The 6,000-nt window shown below is 32.2% G+C and overlaps 1 protein-coding gene across 1 annotated transcript in view; it reads left to right on the top strand.

Moving 5' to 3' along the window:
- The window catches only part of LOC133173001 (protein sprouty homolog 2-like), a 279,783-nt gene that overhangs the window by 98,366 nt on the left and 175,417 nt on the right, over nucleotides 1–6,000 (top strand). The window lies entirely within an intron of this gene.

Raw genomic sequence — 6,000 nt, 5'->3', positions numbered from 1 at the left:
TAGACTTTTTTATTCTATATTTTAATTCCATAAAGAAACCAGAGCTACCACAGTCACTCCCCCCCCCCCCCTCTTAGGGTCACATCCAGACAAACCCACTTGGGGGTAGTGCTATAACTCCTCCCTTATTTAAAAGAATTCAATAGCAATAGCTATTCCGAACGATAAAAATGATTGCAAATGATTGATACTTATATTTCGTAGATAGATCTAAGGAAGGAAAAACTAATTCAGAGAATAATACCCCTCTCCCTCCGCCGTCGGTGGGTTTTTTTTTTTTTTGGGGGGGGGGCTTGTTTTTGTTTTGTTTTGCTTTTTTTTTTGGAGGTGCAATCATTTTTTATTAGGCCGTGGTAAATAATATTTTTGTTTTACGTCCCTTAATTTTTGAAAAGGTACCCTCCAGTCCCACATTAAAAAAAATTCAATAATTAGAGAAATATTGACCAATGAATGAGAAAGAAAGTTCTTACAAGTTTTATTCTTTATTTTTAAGTAATTTAATCAAAACTGCGATTTCACACAATCACATTAATATGATAAAGTACGTTTGAATTTCTTGTAAGTTTTCCTTTCTTCCCAGGGTTATTTTTTATTTGTTTCCTTTTCTCTCAGAGACTAGAAATTCTGTAGCATTAAAAACCAATTTGATTCCAATATTATTTCCGAAAAATGAATATAAAAGCCCTGTCTTTTCTCATTCAGTTCAGAAGTAATGACCAAAGTTAGTTTTTTGTGACAGATTGACACACAAAGCGGTGGACAAAAAGTACTTCTCGAACACTTCATGGGTTTCTCTAAACGCTTTCTTATGTATATAGCGTCGACTACCCCCCCCCCCCCCTCCCCTTTTAACCTGTACATATTTGTAGAAATTTTAGGTAGATCCTGCACTGACCAGAAATCATTATTAGATTCGTAGAAAGATGCAATGCATGTGTTTATCATAATTAATTATGCATGTGTTTATCATAATTATGTATTGAATTCGGAGTCTTTTAGAAAATGGCTCAGTTTAGAACAGATAATGTTTAAAATTTAATGCAAGGAAAAGTCAGGAGATATAGACTCCTCGAGAGTCTTTCAGTTTATTTCAATAATTATCGTAGTAATTTGGAATGAAATACAATTGTATATTTTTATTGTACATAACTGAAATCAGAAATAAGAAATATGCACCTTTTCAATTTGGAAGGTTCAGAGATATTTTGCAACACTTTACACCCAAATTACAAATCTTAAATATCAAAATTATATAGGTTTGACCCCTGTCTCTATTTAAGCATTTGCATGACAAATATATTTCGTAGTTATTCAAGGATTTCCCTAAATTGTGATACATTTTGCAATCCATTGCGCACATGCCGTTTTAGGGGAAGTCCCTCTGTTCTACTTGTAAGTGAGAAAAGGTGATGTATTTAAAGAAAAAGAAATAATAAAATGTATAGTGTATAATCTTCCCTTCGCGATACCATGGTTAAAGTGCTTAAGAGATAATACTGAAAAGGGGGGGGGGTAATAAATTAACTATTTAAAGTACATGTAATATTTAAAATGTGTTTCTTCTTCAAGCATGAATACTTCAAGCATGAATACTTCAAGCATGAATACTTCAAGTATGAATACTTCAAGCATGAATACTTCAAGTATGAATACTTCAAGCATGAATACTTCAAGCATGAATACTTCAAGCATGAATACTTCAAGCATGAATACTTCAAGCATGAATACTTCAAGCATGAATACTTCAAGCATGAATACTTCAAGTATGAATACTTCAAGCATGAATACTTCAAGCATGAATACTTCAAGCATGAATACTTCAAGTATGAATACTTCAAGCATGAATACTTCAAGTATGAATACTTCAAGCATGAATACTTCAAGTATGAATACTTCAAGCATGAATACTTCAAGCATGAATACTTCAAGCATGAATACTTCAAGCATGAATACTTCAAGTATGAATACTTCAAGCATGAATACTTCAAGTATGAATACTTCAAGTATGAATACTTCAAGCATGAATACTTCAAGCATGAATACTTCAAGCATGAATACTTCAAGTATGAATACTTCAAGCATGAATACTTCAAGTATGAATACTTCAAGTATGAATACTTCAAGTATGAATACTTCAAGCATGAATACTTCAAGTATGAATACTTCAAGTATGAATACTTCAAGCATGAATACTTCAAGCATGAATACTTCAAGCATGAATACTTCAAGTATGAATACTTCAAGCATGAATACTTCAAGTATGAATACTTCATTCGAATCTTGAATAAAAACTGTCATGTTCTTCTGATTGAAGGATAAAAAAAAGTGGTGAAAAAATTACAAGTATTTGTAAAAGAACTTAGTCAAATGAGTAAATTAGTAGAATATAATTGAGAGTTTCCCCCTCCCCCTTTAAAGGCATTTTTAGGGTATTGGTAGCTTTAGACATAAATTTTACATGTATACACTTGCTCTCTAGCTAATGGGTCATGTAAACTTGAATTGATATAGAAAACAAATCCATATAGCTTACTGCCATCATGCATGGATGGGTTCGATTACCTATGGTTCACTTTGGAATGTAACCGAATAAATTACAATTACTTTTGTTTCCAAAATGCAATATTGATTAAATTCATGATTACATGAACATGAATTCAAAAGTAATTGATTAAATTTATGATTATTTTTTAATAATTGCTGTGCATAAACTGAAAAGAGTCATAATTACATGTGTTTATGCTTAAGTGAAGTATTTAACTGAAAATATTGCTGAAAATATTGTGAAAAACACTTCTAAAATTGAAGAAATAATAACAAACACTAGAGCTGAATTTTAACAGGTCGGGACCAATCGTCCAAATGGGATATAACAACCCGTTTGGGATATAATATTTCAAATGGGATATTTTACAGTGCCATTTTTTTTATTTTGGCTATGAATATCATAAATCCGCATAAAATACTTAAAAATGAATAACTTTTGGCAAGCAAGTTTTTCTGCAACCATACAGTTTGTTAGATTGATCCCCAAGAAGTTTAGGAACTTCCAAGGGATCAATCTCCTAAACAGTAGACATTTTTTAAATTATCCCTGCAAATTATCATTATTTTTAAGGCTTATGATCCTCTGTTCTAAATTTCACATTTTTTTTAAACTTCCCGAAACTGATTTTCATCAAGAGCTATAGCATCAGATTCAAATGAAAAATAGTATGAGGTATGAAACGCTGGTTATTTTTTAAGAAACGATTTTTTATGACAGATCATGCTATGAAGAAATCTTAACACAGATGAGGAGGAGTAATCATTTTTTATCATAACATAAAATTAAAAAGATGAGATGTATATGAAAATAATATTTAGTATTGTAATATATTGTAATATATCACTTTATTTTATACGTAATATTATGCGGTCGTCCAGTTCTCATACTTGTTAAATCTATGTTCATCATGTGTCTGCCAGAAAAGTTGTTTGTTTACGATTTTATTGAAAGTAATATGTCAGCTTATCTTGATACGATTGTAGTAATAGCTATTATCATCATATTTTACCTGTTGTTGCTTCATGTAAAGTCGTAGGATTTATAATATCAGGGATAAGAGGGTGGATTTTATATTTCATATTTTGGTAGCCATCATACTTTACTCGGATCGTCACTTCCGGTTTAGTGACATATTTACTATAGTAATCTATGATTCAAGTTATGAATATTGGATCAGATTCTACATTTTAATTTGAGTTGTTGTGTATTTTGAGGCTAATGAAAAATGTAGATTTCAGCATTTTTTTTATAAACAAAAATAAAAGGTAAAATTATTTATTGCTGTGTCGACCCCCTCTGTATCACAGTAATTGTGACATCCACCACACAATTATTAAAAGGATCATATATGGAAGCTTAAAAAAGATATTTTTAGTAGTGCTACTGTACTAATTGTATTGTAATATATTGTAATATATCACTTTATTTTTATACGTAATATTATGCGGTCGTCCAGTTTTCATACTTGTTAAATCTATGTTTATCATGTGCCTGCCAGAAAAGTTGTTCGTTTACGATTTTATTGAAAATAATATGTCAGCCTATCTTGATACGATTGTAGTAATAGCTATTATCATCATATTTTACCTGTTGTTGCTTCATGTAAAGTCGAAGGATTTCTAATATCAGGGATAAGAGGGTGGATTTTACATTTCATGTTTTGGTAGCCATCATACTTTACTCGGATCGTCACTTCCGGTTTAGTGACATATTCACTATAGTAATCTATGATTCAAGTTATGAATATTGGATCAGATTCTACATTTTAATTTGAGTTGTTGTGTATTTTGAGGCTATAAGTAGTCCTTTATTGTCAGCATTAACTTTATTATCAGTCAGCTTAATCGGAACTACATTTGTTTACGCTATCGTTGGTAGTTACGATATTCATACGCTACATTGTTCAGTATCTATTGTACAGCCTAGGGATGTTTTATAAACATTGAAGGTATTAATTTATTCGTCTAGTCAAGTTTATGTTATGTACATGTATTCAATTTCCAGTTGTTATTTTTACGTTGTTATTTTTGTTACGATATTGTACGGCAGCTTGTGTGGCAAAAGTAGTTCTGTGTGGGAACTTGTGTGGGAACTCAGCTTCCCGTACAAGCTGTTGATTGGTTGATAGTTCGTACGGCATATTTTCATTGGATAATTTGAGTCATGTGACAGCGGATGGGAGGTTATGTAAGCAAGCGCATACTACGTTACGACAGATTTCAGCTAGTTGTACGGCGGCAACATTTAAAAAGATAAAGAAGAAAGCTACGACGGTGAGATACTTATAATGTAAATTACACGTAATTAGCCTAGTTAGAAATCTCCTACCACACTGGACGACCTAAACTTGTGTATCTGAAGAATCAGCCATGTTTTCTTATGTTGTTATTTGTGTATTGCCTATATTGCTATGATAATGAGATGCTGTACGTACAATAAATGATAAGTATGACTGTTCATCATCTCAAGTATTATTCCACAAAGTATCTACAGAGAGAGGAGCCTGGTCTATCTTACATGAGAACAAATTAAATTGGTGCATCCTGGTAAATAGATGATTTATTTAGATGATGAAGCAATTACCTGTATACATACTGAGGATTCAGAAATACTAGCCACCCCTTGGGTAGCTTACAGTATCATACCTACTAAATTCATATTAGAAAACGTAATAAAGCGCTTCTCCTTAGGTCAGAATATTACAATGTTATATGTAGTTCTGGAGAATAAAATATGTAAAGTTTACACACGTCGTACATGTATGAAAACAGATAACAATAGGTCAATTGAGCGACCTGAAAATTTCAAAGATGTAATGCGATTTTAACATATGATCATCTTATCCCTATCCCAAGGCCTTTATCCTGGATACAGGGGTCAATTTTTTTCACAATTTGGATAAAGGGTTAATAAGTCATGTATTCACGCAAAATGTTTTTATACCTCGTAATCGAAGATTCGGGGGAAAATAGTTTTTACCCTGTTTGTCGGTCTGTCTTTCTGTCTCTTTGTCCGCAAAAACTTTAAACTTGCCCATAACTTTTGATTGGTTGGAGCTGTGGCTTTCATATTTCACATGTGTATTTCTTGTGACAAGAGCTTCCTTTGGGTACCAACATATTTGACCTGTTTACATTGACCTTGGAGTTTGACCCACTGTTGCAAAAAGAAAAAAAAAACAAACATTTTTAACCTTTGTCATAACTTTGAACAGTTAGCACTAGGGTTTTCAAAATTCACAGGTATATTCCTTGTGACAAAACCTTCCTTTGGATACCAACAGTTTTGTCCTTGGAATTTGACCTACTTTTGACAAACTTTTACCTTCGTCATAACCTTTGAACAGTTGCCAGGGCTCATATTTTGCATGTTTAATTCTTATGACAAGGCATTCCCCTGCTAACCATTAATTTTGACCCTTTGACCTTGACTTTGGAGTTTGACCCACA

Source organism: Saccostrea echinata, unplaced genomic scaffold, assembly GCF_033153115.1.
Source record: "Saccostrea echinata isolate AGI-Se365-2 ecotype Australia unplaced genomic scaffold, CSIRO_AGI_Sech_v1 ptg000056l, whole genome shotgun sequence".
NCBI classification, from domain to species: Eukaryota; Metazoa; Mollusca; class Bivalvia; order Ostreida; family Ostreidae; genus Saccostrea; species Saccostrea echinata.
The sequence above is the reverse complement of the archived record's forward strand: the minus strand, read 5'-3'. Positions and strand labels throughout refer to the sequence as shown.